Raw genomic sequence first — 15,861 nt, 5'->3', positions numbered from 1 at the left:
GAGAAATGTCTATTCAAGTCTCTTGCCCATTTTTAAAATCAGGTTATTGGATTTTTGTTGTTGAGTTCTTTATTCTGGATATTAACATTTTCTCTTATTCTATAGGCTGCCTTTTTATTCTGTTGATTGTGTCTTCCAATGCACTAAAGTTTTTAGGTTTAATGTAATTCCATTTGCCTATTTGTACTTTATTTATTTATTTATTTTTTATATGGAGTCTTGCTCTATCCCCGAGGCTGGAGTGCAGTGGCGTGATCTCGGCTCACTGCAAGTTCTGCCTCCCGGGTTCACACCATTCTCCTGCCTCAGCCTCCCAAGTAGCTGGGACTACAGGTACCTGCCACCACGCCCGGCTAATTTTTTGTATTTTTAGTAGCGAAAGGGTTTCACAGTGTTAGCCAGGATGGTCTCAATCTCCTGACCTCGTGATTTGCCCGCCTTGGCTTCCCAAAGTGGTGTATTTGTACTTTTGTTTCCTTTGCTTTTAGAATGTCAGTGTGCGTGTGTGTGTTTGTACGTGTGTGTGTGTGTTTAATATAATTTATGGCCAGGCATTGTGGCTCATGCCTGTAATTCCAGCACTTTGGGAGGCTGAGGCAGATGGATTGCTGAGGCCAGGAGTTTTGAGACCAGCCTGGGCAACATGGCAAAGCCCCGTATCTACAAAAAATGCAAAAAGTAGCCAGACATGGTGGCACACACCTGTAGTCCCGGCTACTTGGGAGGCTGAGGTAGGAAGATTGCTTGAGCCTGGGAGGTGGAGGCTGCAGTGAGCCATTATCACATCACAGAGCAAGACCTTGTCTCCAAGACAAAATGAAACAAACAAATAAAAAGAAATATAATTCACATTCCACCAATTTATTCTTTAAAAGTGTACGATTCGGTCTTGGTTTTGGTACATTCACAAGGTTGTACTTCCATTACTACTATGTAGTTCCAAAAGTTTTTCACTGTGCCAAATGGGAACCCTGTACCCATTAAACAGTCCCTACCCATTTTCCCCTTCCCCAAGCCCCTGAGAACCACTAATCTACTTTCTGTTCCTATGAATTTGCCTATTCCGGACATTTCGTGTAAATGAAATCTGGGTTAGTCAGGGATCTCCAAAGAAACAAAACCAATGGGATATCTACAAATATGTAGAAAGAGGTTTATGTTGAGGGATTAATTCATGCCACTATGGAGGCTGAGAAGTCCCACGGTCTGCCATCCACAAGCAGCAGACCAAGGAACGCTGGTGGCATACAACCCATCCTAGCCCGAAGGCCTGGGAACCAGGGGAGCCTACAGTGTCTCAGTCTGAATCTGAAAGCCCCAGAACAGAGGATCCAACATGTAAGTCCTAGTCTGACTCCAGAGGCCCCAAAGCCAGGAGGTGTGATGTCTCAGAGGAGATGGGGACGGCTATCCCAGCTTAAGCAGGGAGAGGAAATTCCCTCTTCCTTTCTTTGTTGTCATATTCAAGCCCTCAAAGGATTGGATAATGCCCATCCGGACTGGGAAGGGTGGGCCTTCTTTTTCCTTTCCTTTTCTTTTCTTTTTTTTTTTTTTTGAGACAGGGTCTTGCTCTGTCACTCAGGCTGGAGTACTATGGTGTGATCTCAACTCACTGCAACTTCCACCTCCCAGGCTCAATTGATCCTCCTGCCTCAGCCCCCTGAGTAGCTGGGACTACAGGCATGCACCACCACGCCTGGCTAATTTTTCTATTTTTTTGTAGAAATGGGGTCTCACTATGTTGCCCAGGCTGGTCTTGAGCTCCAGAGCTCAAGTGATCCTCCCGCCTTGGCCCCTCAAAGTGCTGGGATTACAGCCCTGAGCCACTGCATGAGGGTGGAGCTTCTTTTCTCAGTCCGCCAATTCAAATGCTAATTTTTTTTCCCAGAAACACCTTCACAGACCCAGATGTGATCTGGGTATCCCTTAGCCCAGTCTAGGTGACACCTGTTTTGTATAATATGTGGCTTTTTGTCCGGCTTCTTTCACTTAGCACATTTTCCAGGTTCATCCTGGTTTTGGTGTTTATCATTATTTCATTCCTTTTGATGGTCAAATAATCACCCATTGTGTGGACATACCACTTTTGTTTATCCATTCATAGGTTGATGGGCATTTGAGTTGTTTCTGCTTTTGTGTTGTTATGAATAATGTTGCTATGAATGTTTTTTGGGGGCATACATTTTGGGTTCTCTTGGGCACATACCTAGGAGTGGAATTGCTGGGCCTTATGGTAACTCTGTTTTAGCCATGCCGTGTTTCAGACCAGCTGTGAGTGAGTGAGTGTTGTGGGTTTCCAGCTGCCTTGGGATGCAGGAGGAGCCTGGGCTTTAGGTCAGACGGACCTGGGTCTTGATTCTACCACTCCCTAGCCAAGTGCCTGCACCCCCACAGTACAGTTCTGGGCCCAAGCTGGCAGATGCAAATAGGCTTTGATATAAAACTGTGTTTTCTCAGCTCTATAGGAAGGCATAGATAGAGCATCTTGAGCTCACTGGGAGATCTAGGCCCTGCACCCACATAGCTCCTTTTGCTCTACCACTACAAGAATTGTGTCTGGCTGCCACAGGCGAGAGCCAAAGCACTGTGGGTTACCTTCAATCATAGAAGCTGTAGCCTCCGTTTCCCACCAACCTTTTCTATGACTCTGTTTACCTAGACCCAAGGCCTGCTGGCCAACTCAGTCCCTCCAGTGCAGTGGCAGTGGGTGGCAGATACCACAGTCCTCGTGGAGCCTCTGTGCTATGGGAGGCCAGGGTCATTCCCAGGCAGGCCCTCATCAGCCCAAGCCTGATGTTAACCCTTGACTCACAGTGACCTTGAATTTGAACAGTGATCACCGCACCTTCTGGGTCCCCAGTTTTCTCTTCTGTAAAATGGGGATGATGTTGGCTATACTGTAAGGTTGTAAAAAGATGATTAAATGAGGTGAACAATGTGTTTAGGGGACCTGGCAGGGCTCCTGATGCCCCTTGTGGGTTTCATAAGTGGCACCTGTTATTCTGATCAAGAGTGTGACTTCCACATCCTGGGCTGTGCAGAGGCATGTTCTCAGCTCACCCCGTCACTCTGGGGTTCTCCCTGGAGTTGGAAACTGTCTTCCTATGGAAAGTTATTTTATGCTTTCAAGGCACTGTTTTCACAGAATTCCTCTGAACCCAAAGGTCATGGGCTCCCATGAATTCCCTCCCAAAGTAGGAGAGTGTCTTCCTGCCACAGACAGATTTCTTAGATCTAATTTTGGTCCCAGTTGTCAGAGCTGGTTTTGTGTGTGGCGTCTGGCCAGTGTTTCTTTTTCTTTTGCGGAGTTGTGGGGGTATAAGGTCTCGCTCTGTTGCCCAGGCTGGAGTGCAGCGGTGTAATCATGGCTCACTGCAGCCTCAACCTCCTGAGCTCAAGCAGTCCTCCCTTCTCAGCCTCCTCAGTAGCTGGGAATAGAAGCATGCACTACTGCGCCCTACTAATTTCATTTTATTTTATTGTAGAGACAGGGTCTCAAACTCTAGCCTCAAGTGATCCTCCCGCCTTGGCCTCCCAAAGTGCTGGGATTAAAGGTGTGAGGCACTGTACCCAGTCTGGGTAGTATTTCTTGGTTGGTCCTTGTTGAGCCTAGTGAATGTCATTTTGAGAAGATCATTGTCCTGTGGTCTCAGACGCTACAGGAAGTCACATGTTAGTGGGCCCAGGTCTTCAGGCAAACATGTAAAGTAAAAATCACCCCTGAAAATCCCTAACTAGCCCATCAAAGTAAGTTTTGTCTTTCAAGAAGTCTTCAGCAGTCACTTTATCTGCCATTGGATACAACAGCAGTCCTGAACGTAAGCCCCCGTTGAAATTGTTGGCTGCTGTTTGGGGGGAACTTACGTTGAATGAAAAATAACAATAGCAAACACTTCCCCAGCACTTACTGTATGCAAGCACTATTCCGGGTTTTTTATTTAGCATAATTCATTTCATCTTCATTACAAACCTAGGCACTCTTATTTTCTCAAAGTCAAGGTTAAAAAGACAGGCTAAGAGAGAGAGTTGAGTGACTTGCTCAATGTCACATACCTGTTCACTTCAAGGAGGGCATTTGAGCCTGACACAGTGGCGTGCCCCTGTAACCCCAGTTACTAAGGAGGCTGAGGTGGAAGGATGGCTTCAGTTCAGGAGTTCGAGTCCAGCTTTGACAACATAGCAAGACCCCACCTCTAAAAAGAAAAAAGAGGAGATTTGAACCCTTAGAATTGGGCTCTAGACTCCATATCTTGCATTACATTGTGTGCAGATACTCTCAGGGCAAGACACTCAGCATGAGCTTTGCCGTGAGAACGGCAGATTCAGGGCTTCCATCTTCGGCTCACCCTGGGGAGTACTTTATATTTTCCTCCTGTAAATGCTAATGCAGAATTGACCACTCTTTAGACAGCTTCACAGCCTTGGCACTGTGGATATTTGAGGCAGATCATTCTATGTTGTAGGGATGTCCTGTGCATCCAAGGATGCTGGGCAGCACCTCTGGCCCCCACCCACTACATGCCAGTAGCTTCCAACTCCTCAGCTGTGACAACCAAACATGTCTCCTGACGTGACCAAGTGTGCCCTGGCAGCCAGATTGCCCCTGGTTGAGATCTCTGATTTAGATTATCCCCTCTCTGTCTGGGGTTTGGATTTGGATAAGTGAAATTTGTATTTGAGGGAACTGAAAGCACCTTCTAACACTTCTGTTTGTGACATTGACCAAGAGAAGCCGGAGGTGTAAGGGCAAGGAAGGAGAGGGTACAGGTGATGGTATTGATGACGCCTTGGTGGGCACTCATCCTCTAAAATCAACATTAGTACATCTCTAACTGGCACCCATGCACAGACATGCACACACCACATCATGCTCCCACACACTAAGGAGAAGACGTTTAGCTTTTCTTTGTTGATTTTCCAGGAGTTCTGCTCACCTCGATGAGTGAGGACCCCTTATCCAAACCCCTGTCCCCTGAGCTTTTGGGAACAAAGTTGTATTGTATTGTCACCAGCTCTCTAAAATCTATTTTGAAATTATAGAAATATGACACATAAGCAGGTCCCATCAAGAGCTGATTGTTTAATTTTAAGGAAGGTTCATGATTACGAAGGAAAATAACCCACAGAATCAGGGAACTAGACAGATTTCGGTTCTCTTTGATTAGGGCACAGAATTACATATTTTGAAATTAACTCCTTACATCTAAGGCAGTTTAACTTCCTCTTATTTATATTTCTTGTTCACATGAAATTGTTGCATAAGCTGCGCCCACAATAAAATCACTGAAGGGCTGGGTGGGGTGGCTCATGTCTGTAATCCGTGCACTTTGGGAGGCCAAGACAGGTGGGTTGCCTGAGCTCAGGAGTTCAAGACCAGCCTGGGCAACATGGTGAAACCCTGTCTCTACTAAAATACAAAAATCACCTGGACGTGGTGGCAGGCGCCTGTAATCCCAGCTATTCAGGAGGTTGAGGCAGGAGAATTGCTTGAACCCAGGAGGTGGAGATTGCAGTGAGCCGAGATTGTGCCACTGTACTCCAGCCTGGGCAACAAAATGAAACTCTGTCTCAAAAATAAAATAAAATAAAATCACTGAGGGGTGATTTCTGCTGACCTGTGACCCACATAATCTGGGAAGACATTTGGGAGAGGACATTGGTCAGGTTCTTTGATGTTTTATCTTAGACAGCAGCTTGACTGCATGGACCTGGAATATTTAGTTCTTTTATTTTTTTATTTTTGAGACAGTCTTGCTCTGTCACCCAGGCCAGAGTATAGTGGCACAACCACTATACTGGGTTCAACAACTGGCTTGAACCCAGGAGGTTGCAGTGAGTCAAGATTGCACCACTGCACTCCAGCCTGGGCGACAGAGCGAGACTCTGTCTGAAAAAAAGAAAGAAAAAGAAAAGATTACATTGAAAATCTGGATTGCTTAGAATAGATGAACACACTGAGACAGAGGCAGATTGGTGGCTGCCAGGATCTGGGAGGAGCGGGGAGAATGGGGTGAAACTGCCCAAGAGGTACAGGGTTTTGCTTTGGAGTGATGGAAACGTTGGGGACAACAGTGTGAATTGTTCCCTTCATGCCACTGAATTGTTCACTTTAAAATGGTTAATTTTGTGGGATGTGAATTTTACTTCACTAAAGTAGGTTTTAAAAATATGATTGCTGGCTTGTTTGTTTGTTTGTTTTAAAGACAACGTCTAAGTCTGTGGTCCGGGCGGGAGTGCAGTGGCATGATCATAGTTCACAGCAGCCTCGAGCTCCTGGGCTCAAGTGATCCTCCTGCCTCAGCCTTCTGAGTAGCTGGGATTACAGGCATGTACCACCATACCGGCTATTTTTGTTGTTGTTGTTCTTTGTGGAGATGGGGTCTCTCTAATTGCCCAGGTTGGTCTCAGGCTCCGGCCTCAAGCGATCCTCTTACCTTGGCCTCCCAAGGTGCTGGGATTCCAGGCATGAGCTACTGTGCCCGGCCTGCTGGCTTCTTTTGGAAATCTGTTAGAGCCGGAAGAATGGGCTGGAGTTGCAGGGAGTTGCCTGTGGGTGAGCTTCAGCCCTCACCTACTCAGTTGACTTATTTCTCAGCTTTGCCTGGCCCTATGAGCACCTGAGGTTGCAGCCTCCGACCCCAGCCCTGAAAACAGTGGTGAGAAAATATTATCCCAGTGAAAGCATTTTCCAGGGGCCCAAGAGGCCTTGAGTTGGAATTCCTCCCTGATGCCATGGTTTTCTCCATTAACCTCTTGAAGCCACCTCCAGGGGCCTGAGGGCCCTGTATGGACAGGCCAGCCGCAGGGTCAGGCTGTGCATATGGACATCTGAGGCCATCCAAGGCCACTCACCCTGAACCCCATGTTCCTGCTTGGCCCCTGGCCTTTATATACGCTGCTGTCTCTGCTTCCTAAATTTGTCCTTAGATCTTTAAAACAAAATTTAAAATAAATTTTAAAATTGAGATAGATTTCACATACAAAATTCACCCCTTTAAAGTATTTAATTCATTGGTTTTTAGTATATTTACAAGGTTGTACACCCATCACCACAGTCTAATTTCCAAACATTTTCATCACCCCAAAAAACCCCATGTCCCGTAGACCCTAATCTACATCACTGTTAAGCAGTGTTCTCTAAACGAGGCATCTCTCCTTAGCCCCCACAACCCCAGTGTCTACCTAGGTCTGATGGTCAGCTGTTGTGTCCACCTCTTGGGTCCCCATGTTGGTTAAAATGTCAGTAAAGAGCCGAGAGCCTCATGGATACCCTGCTGGGACAAGCTGCCAGAACTAAAGGGTCAGAACCTCGAACACCAGGACCAGCTGATGGAACCCTGCTCCATTGGCCATTCTCACTGGACAGTAGTCATCCCATATCTGTTGTTGAATATTTTGATTGTGGCTCCGTTTACCTATTAATGACACTTTGCACCCTGGGTGGAAATCACTCCTCAGCTCCTTCCCCTCCCTGCTAGAGATAAGTAATGTCTGGGAGACAGGACTTTGTCCAGCCTGTTCACTGCCCTCTGACCTGGCCCTCCACCTGGTAGACTGGAGGTTGTCTATACATGTGTTGTTGTTGCTCTAAGCTCAGTTTATGTGTTGTTGTTGTTGTTGTTGTTGTTGTTTTGAGACGGAGTCTTGCTCTGTTGCCCAGGCTGGAGTGCAGTGGCACGATCTTGGCTCACTGCAATCTCTACCTCCAGGGTTCAAGTGATTCTCCTCCCTCAGCCTCCTGAGTAGCTGGGATTACAGGCGCCTGCCACCACGCCCGGCTAATTTTTGTATTTTTAGTAGAGACAGGGTTTCACCATGTTGACCAGGCTGGTCTCGAACTCCTGACCTCAGGTGATCCATCCACCTCAGCCTCCCAAAGTGCTGGGACTACAGGCGTGAGCCACTGTGTCTGGCCTCTAAGCTCAATTTATTAAACTCAATGTTTCTTAAGCAGTGTTGAAAATCAATTAAAAACATTTATGTGTTGATCATAAACTTAATTCTATATCCTTGGGCAATTTAAATGACATTTCAAATTTAGCATTAGTGATTATGTGGAGCACTAAATAAACATGCAACCTAAAATACACAGCAATGACAAAACTTACTATTTGCAGCATGGTGGGGATTTTTTAGTGGTTAATGAAACCCCAAATGAAAGAAATATGTAAAATATAGCAGCAAGATATGTTGAATTGGAAAATGATATTTTGAATTAGTGTCCTTAAAATAACTTAAAAAAAACTTTTTACTTTGAAATAATATCAGACTTACGAGAAGGTAGCAAGAATAGTACGAAGAACTGATGTGTACATTTTACCAAGATTCACTAACTGAATGAGTGCAGTGGCTCACACCAGTAACCCCAGCAATTTGGGAGGCCGAGGCGAGAGGATCACGTGAGCTCAGGAGTTGGAGACCAGTCTGGCCAACATGGTGAAACCCTGTCTCTACTAAATATACAAAAATTAGCCTGGTATGATGGCACATGCTTGTAATCCCAGCTACCCTGGAGGCTGAGGCAGGAGGATCACTTGAACCCAGGAGGCAGAGGTTGCAGTGAGCCAAGATCACACTGCTGCATTCTAGCCCGGCTGACAGAATGAGACTGTGACACACACACACACACACACACACACACACACACACACACACACATATCATATAAACTCATGGATGCAGACATATTCTTATTGCTATTCAAATTGTCCCATTGTTGATCAGTAGAAGCCTCTTCCAGTTGGCTTCTGAGTCTTCCTAATTGCCAACATTGTGTGTGTGTGTGTGTGTATTCTCTAAGTGTTTGAGAGTAACTAACACATCATGCCCCCTTTCCCCTAAATACTTCGATGTGCACTTTTTAAATTTATTTTTCACTTTTTGTAGAAATGAGGTCTCACTATGTTGCCCCAGCTGGTCTCAAACTCCTGGGCTCAAGCGATCTTCCTGCCTTGGCCTCCCAAAGCGCTGGGATTACAGGCCTAAGCCACTGTGTCCAGCCATCAATGTGTACTGTAAGAAAAGGACATTCTCTTATGTAAGCAGAGTGCGATGACAGAAACTAAGAGACTATCTAATCTACGGTTCATATTCCATTGTCCTTTAGAGTAATGTTTTCTCTCAGTTCAAGGTTCAATCCAGAAGTTGGGCAGTGGCTCATGCCTGTAATCTTTTGGGAGGCCAAGGCAGGAGGATTGCCTGAGCTCACCAGTTTGAGACTGGTGAAACCCCGTCTCTACTAAAATACAAAAATTAGCTAGGCATGGTGGCATGTGCCTCTAATCCCTGCTACTCAGGAGACTGAGGAATGAGAATCGCTTGAACCCAGGAGGTGAAGGTTGCAGTGAGCTGAGATCACGGCACTGCACTCCAGCCTGGGTGACAGAGTGAGAATCAGAAAAAAAAAGAAGACGACTCAATCCAGGATCTCCATTGCATTTAGTTATTCTGGAACTATTCTGAGTCTTTCTTTATTTCTCATGACACGGACGTATTTAGAGAGTAAAAGGGCAGCAATGTTGAGGAATACACCTTCATTTGGGTCTGTCTGACATTTCTCCTGATTACATCCAGGTTATGCTTCTTGGGAGAGATACTGCAGAAATGATGTTGCATCCTAAAAGGACATTTTCTTTTTTGAGCTCTGTCACTACTAAAGGTGGCCCAGAAATCACGTGGTTTTGTTGTTGTTGTTTGTTTGTTTGTTTTTTAAGAGTCATCCACCACCTCTTACCTACAATCCCAGGCCCCAGAGTTTGGTCTTTCATTCTCTTTGCCACTCAAAGAACCCAGGACTCCTTAGAAAGGAGATGATTCTAAGTCTTGAGGCAGAAACCAGTCAGACTGGATCTGGCACATCCTTTTGTTGACAAAAAGCAGGAATACTGTTTTTTTAGCAAAGTATATATATATATATATATTTTTTTTTTTTTTTTTTTTTTTTTTTTTGAGACGGAGTCTCGCTGTGTCTCCCAGGCTGGAGTGCAGTGGCGCGATCTCGGCTCACTGCAAGCTCCGCCTCCCGGGTTCACGCCATTCTCCCGCCTCAGCCTCCCAAGTAGCTGAGACTACAGGCGCCTGCCACCTCGCCCGGCTAATTTTTTGTATTTTTAGTAGAGACGGGGTTTCACCGTGTTAGCCAGGATAGTCTCGATCTCCTGACCTCGTGATCCACCCGCCTCGGCCTCCCAAAGTGCTGGGATTACAGGCTTGAGCCACCGCGCCCGGCCGCAAAGTATATTTTTTGAGACAGCATCTTGCTCTGTTGCCCAGGCTGGAGTACAGTGGCGCAATCTTGGCTCACTGCAGCCTCTACCTTCCAGGCTTAAGTGATCCTCCCACCGCAGCCTCCCAAATACCTGAGACCACAGGTGTGCACCACCATGCCTGGCTAATTTTTTTAAAAATTATTTTTAGTAGAGATGGGGTTTCGCCATGTTGCCCAGACTGGTCCTGAACTCCTGAGCTCAAGCGATCCACCCACCTCAGCCTCCCAAAGTGCTGGGATTACAGGTGTGAGCCACCTATGATTTTTGCCTGGACAAAAATACTTTTTAAAAAGTTATAGGCTGTTCAAAAAGAATAAATAAACTAGTTTTATGAGCCTCCCATAGGCCAGGTTGCGGTAGTGATTCACTATTTGCTGAAGGAGTTAATATGACCACTCAATTCTCCCATTAAATAACCTGCTGATGGCCATAGTTTCTAGAATACCATACATTTTAGGGTACATTGATTTGGTTATAGCTTTTAAGAAGTAGAGGTGAGAAATAAACACCATATTAAATATTTGCAACCATTAATAGACACACTCTGATTCCAGAAATATTAAAATGGTCAAAAATAAAAATGCAAAGGAAGACAAGATTCTCTCTCCATTTTACAGATGAGGAAACTGAAGCTCCCAAGAGCCAGGTAACAGACACAAGTGAGTATTTACTGCCTTCAGATCTTACCCAGTTTCTAGCAGAATCTAGAAGCTCTTCAGAAGAAAAAGCACAAGGCCAGGCACAGTGGCTCACACCTATAATCCCAACACTTTGGGAGGCCAAGGCGGGCTTGGCCCAGGAGTTTAAGACTAGCCTGGACAATATAGCAAGACCCTGTTTCTAAAAAAAAAAAAATTATTTTTAATTAAAGAAAAGAAAATGAAAAGCATATAACTGGGGGAATACTACTTTTTACTTCCAGTACAAAAAAAAAAAAAAAAGAACCCCACTCGGGGTGAAAACAAAAACAAGAATAAAGGCTCCGTAACTTCTGCAATCTCTGTGGGCCACTCCCTCTTTTCATGCCATCTGGCTGTTGGTTTCTGCTCCAGGCTTCTAGAAAGTCAGTCTCGGGCCTCTCTGCTCTTTTCTGTCCATCAGTTAATAACTCCGAGTCCCCTTCTTAAAAGGTGAGTGTCAAATGGTATTTCCAGTTCTAGATCCTTGAGGAATCACCACGCTGTCTTCCACAATGGCACATGTATACATATGTAACAAACCTGCATGTTGTGCACATGTACCTTAGAACATAAAGTATAATAGAAAAAAAAAAAGTGAGTGTGAGTACAGCTGTCCTCGTGGTCTCATCCATTCACCCCCAACTCTGCTCAAGTAAGCCTGGGACCCCTCATTTCACCATCTGCTTCTAAGAGGAACCTCTCCTTGGCTTTCCTGCCCCTTGAAACCACCTAACACAACAACATGCCTTATACAGAGTTAAAACTCTTCAACAGGTTGGGCGCGGTGGCTCACGCCTGTAATTCCAGTGCTTTGAGAGGCAGAGGCAGGAGGATCACCTGAGGTCAGGAGTCTGAGACCAGCCTGACAAACATGGCCAAACCCTGTCTCTACTAAAAATACAAAAATTAGGCAGGCGTGGTAGTAAGCACGTGTAATCCCAGCTACTTGGGAGGCTGAGGCAGGAGAATCGTTTGAACCTGGGAGATGGAGGTCGCAGTGAGCCGAGATCCTGACACTACACTCCAGCCTGGGTGACAGAGTCAGACTCTGTTTCAAACAAACAAAAACAGAAAGAACTTCTTCAACATTAGAGCCTGTAGCAGGGAGCTATTGATGCATGACAGATTTCCCTCATCTTAGCAGCTACAGATAACAAACATTTATTATCTCACATCTGAAGCTCGGCTGGGTGGTTCTGGCTCAGGGTCCCCAGAGGTTGTAGTCAAGAGGTTGCCCAGAGCTGCAGTCATCTGAAGGCTTGACTGGGGCAGGAGGAGCTGTGTCCAAGATGGCATCCTCCCATGGCTGTTGGCTGGAGGCCTGAGTTCCTTGCCATGTGGGCCTCTCAGTATAGGGCTGCTCCCATGGCAGCTGGCTTGCCCTAGGGAGAATGAGGGAGAGAGTGATCAAGACAGAAACAGAAGTGGCCAGGTGCGGTGGCTCACGCCTGTAATCCCAGAACTTTGGAAGGCTGAGGTGGTCAGATCACGAGGTCAGGAAATCAAGACCATCCTGGCCAACATGGTGAAACCCCATCTCTACTAAAAATACAAAAATTAGCTGTGCGTGGTGGTGCATGCCTGTAATCTCAGCTACTTAGTAGGCTGAGGCAGGAGAATCACTTGAACCCAGGAGGTGGAGGTTGCAGTGAGCTAAGATCACGCGACTGCACTCCAGCCTGGGCGTCAGAGCAAGACTCTGTCTCAAAAAAAAAAAAAGAGAAAAAACAGAAGTTGCCATGTCATTGATAACCTAATCTTAAAAGTGACATAAAATCACTTCTGATATATTCTGTTGGCCACTCTGATGACCAGGACCCCTGCTCCATTGTGAGACGTGACTACACAAGGGTGTGGCCACCAGGCAGTCAGGATCACCGGTGGCCATCTCAGAGACTGGCTACCACAGGTCCCATATCAAAGAAGGAACCACTGCATGGGTATCTACCGAGTCCACTGTGCTCCAGGCCTTGATGTTAGGTAGATGTGATTATCTCCATTTTGCAGGTGAGGAAATAGGCCCAGAACGGTTGACTCACTTGCTCAAGGTCACACAAGTAAATGGCAGAACTGTAATTTGAAAAGAAGTAGTCTGCTTCCCTGATTAATACTTAAAGAAAAAGAAAAAAAAAAAAGATTTACTATAGAGAATTCCAAACATATACAAAATAGAATAATACAGTGAATCCCATGTCCCTATCACCCTGCTTGAATATGCCCAATTCATGACCAATAATTTTGTATTTCTAACCCAGCTTTTCCCCTTCCCTGGATCATTTTGAAGCAAACCACAGAGATCACATCACATCAGTTCAAATACAATTATTTTGATATTCCTAAGAGACAAGAAAGTTTTTTTTTTTTTGAGAGAATGTCCCCCTCTGTTGTTAAGGTTGGAGTTCAGTGGCATGATCTTAGCTCAATGCAACCTCCGCCACCCAGGTTCAAGTGATTCTTGTGCCTCAGTCTCACAAGTAGTTGGGATTACAGGTGCGCACCACCACGCCTGGCTAATTTTTGATAAGAATCTTTTTTTTTTTTTTTTTTAATTGAGATGGACTTTCTCTCTTATTGCCCAGGCTGGAGTGCAATGGTGGGATCTCAGCTCACTACAACCTCTGCCTCCCAGGTTCAAGCAATTCTCCTATGTCAGCCTCCTGAGTAGCTAGGCTTACAGGCATGTGCCACCATGCCTGACTATTCTTTTATTTATTTATTTTTTATGTTTTCATTTTTATTAGAGATGGGGTTTCTTCATGTTGGTAAGGCTGGTCTCGAACTCCCGACCTCAGGTGATCTGTCCACTTTGGCCTCCCAAAGTGCTGGGATTACAGGCCATGAGCCACTGAGCCCGACCAAGAATCATTTTAAAAAATAAAGCCACAGGCTGGGCGCAGTGGCTCACGCCTGTGATCCCAGCACTTTGGGAGGCCGAGGCGGGCAGATAACGAGGTCAGGAGATCGAGACCATCCTGGCTAACACGGTGAAACCCTGTCTCTACTAAAAATACCAAAAAAATTAGCCGGGCATTGTGGCAGGCGCCTGTAGTCCTAGCTAATCCGGAGGCTGAGGCAGGAGAATGGCGTGAACCCGGGAGGCGGAGCTTGTAGTGAGCCAAGATTGTGCCACTGCACTCCAGCCTGAGCGACAGAGTGAGACTCCATCTCAAATAAATAAATAAATAAATAAATAAATAAATAAATAAATAAAGGAAAACCACAATAGAATTTTCTGAACTTTCAATCTTTTTTTTTTTTTTTTTTTCCCCAGACAGGGTCTTGTTCTGTCACCCAGGCTAGAGTACAGTGGCATGATCAGGGCTCATTACAACCTCAACCTCCCCTGCTCAACTGAGCCTCCCACTTCAGCCTCCTGAGTAGCTGAGACCATAGGTGCATGCCACCACGCCTGGCTAATTGTTTGATTTTTTTGTAGAGATGAGCTCTCACTATGTTACCCAGGCTGGTCTCAAATTCTTGGGCTCAAGTCACCCTCCTGCCTCAGCCTCCCAAGGTTCATGAGCCACCGTGCCCAGCCTCCAGTTTTCTAAACTTTAAAACAATTGACAATACCCAAATGGCATGAAATATCTAGCCAGTGTCCCTATCCTTGATTGTCTCATAACTTTATTTTTTTACAGCTTATTCATTTGAGTTGCAGTTGAAATAACATCCACACATTGCAATATTGCAGTTGGTTGCTACATAAAGTCCCTTTTATGGGCCGGGCGCGGTGGCTCACACCTGTAATGCCAGCACTTTGGGAGGCTGAGGCAGGTGGATCATGAGGTCAGGAGATTGAGACCATCTTGACCAACACAGTGAAACCCCGTCTCTACTAAAAATACACACACAAAAAAATATTAGCTGGGCGTGGTGGCGGGCGCCTGTAGTCCCAGCTACTCAGGAGGCTGAGGCAGGAGAATGTCATGAACCCGGGAGGTGGAGCTTGCAGTGAGCTGAGATCCGGCCACTGCACGCCAGTCTGGGCAACAGTGCGAGACTCCGTCTCAAAAAATAAGATAAAATAAAATCTCTTTTACTACATAGGTTTCCCACCCTCTCCTCTCTCTTTCTCTCTTATATTTTAAATTGTTCTTTTCTTGAGACAAGGTCTTGCTCTCTTGCCCAGGCTGGAGTGCAAGTGGCAGGATCACATATCACTGCAACCTTGAACTCTTGGGCTCTAGTGATCCTCCCACCTCAGCCTCCCAAATAGCTGGGACTTCAGGCCCACACCACCATGCCTGGCCACTTTTTGTATTATTATTATTATTATTATAGAGATGAGGTTTCACCATGTTGCCCAGGTTGGTCTCAAACTCCTGGGCTCAAGCGATCCTCCTGCCTCAGCCTCCCAAAGTGCTGAGATTACAGGCATGAGCCACTGTGCCCAGCGCATCTTTTAAATTTTTAAAATTTTTTCCCTTGCAGGCAAACTGTTGTTCTGTGAGGCTTGCTGATTGCATCATGTTGCATCCTTTGATGTTTTCCTTGGTTCTCTATATTTCTTGCAAATGCGTAGTGAGAGCTACAGTCCTGATGTGATTCAGATCTGAGTGTTTTCGGCATGCGGTCTGTAAAGGAGCGGGTGTGTTCTTCCATCAGGAGGCTCCCAGCGCCTGGCTGTCTCTCAGGAACCCTTGGTGCTCAGTCCTCCATCCTTGAATTCTTCAGGGATTGTGACAGAGTGGCGGTGTGGTGACTCTATCATTTCACTTGTGAGCTGAAATGATCCAGAAGGAAAAACTCCCTTCATCAAATGTGCAGTCCTTGCACGGTACACTTTGTAGAGAAAAGGCATAATGTGTGCTTGAAACTTGTCCTTTGCTACTCAGTTTTCAAAGTAATGAGTTAGGTCCCCTGCTTCCTCCATGAGGTGACCAATGAGGGTTTATTTAAGTATCAAGTAG

General features: G+C 45.8%; 1 protein-coding gene across 11 annotated transcripts in view; it reads left to right on the top strand.

The window, feature by feature from the left end:
- Window positions 1-15,861, top strand: part of TVP23A (trans-golgi network vesicle protein 23 homolog A) — a 56,740-nt gene that overhangs the window by 6,665 nt on the left and 34,214 nt on the right. The window contains exon 3 of one of the 11 annotated variants that reach the window (XR_013412436.1): window positions 10,886-10,927. The exons of the other annotated variants lie outside the window; for them this stretch is intronic. The gene's annotated coding sequence lies outside the window, so the exon portion shown is untranslated. The remainder of the gene's footprint in view (window positions 1-10,885; window positions 10,928-15,861) is intronic. 11 annotated transcript variants of the gene reach the window in all.

This window comes from Macaca mulatta, chromosome 20, assembly GCF_049350105.2.
Source record: "Macaca mulatta isolate MMU2019108-1 chromosome 20, T2T-MMU8v2.0, whole genome shotgun sequence".
Classification (NCBI taxonomy): Eukaryota; Metazoa; Chordata; class Mammalia; order Primates; family Cercopithecidae; genus Macaca; species Macaca mulatta.
The sequence above is the reverse complement of the archived record's forward strand: the minus strand, read 5'-3'. Positions and strand labels throughout refer to the sequence as shown.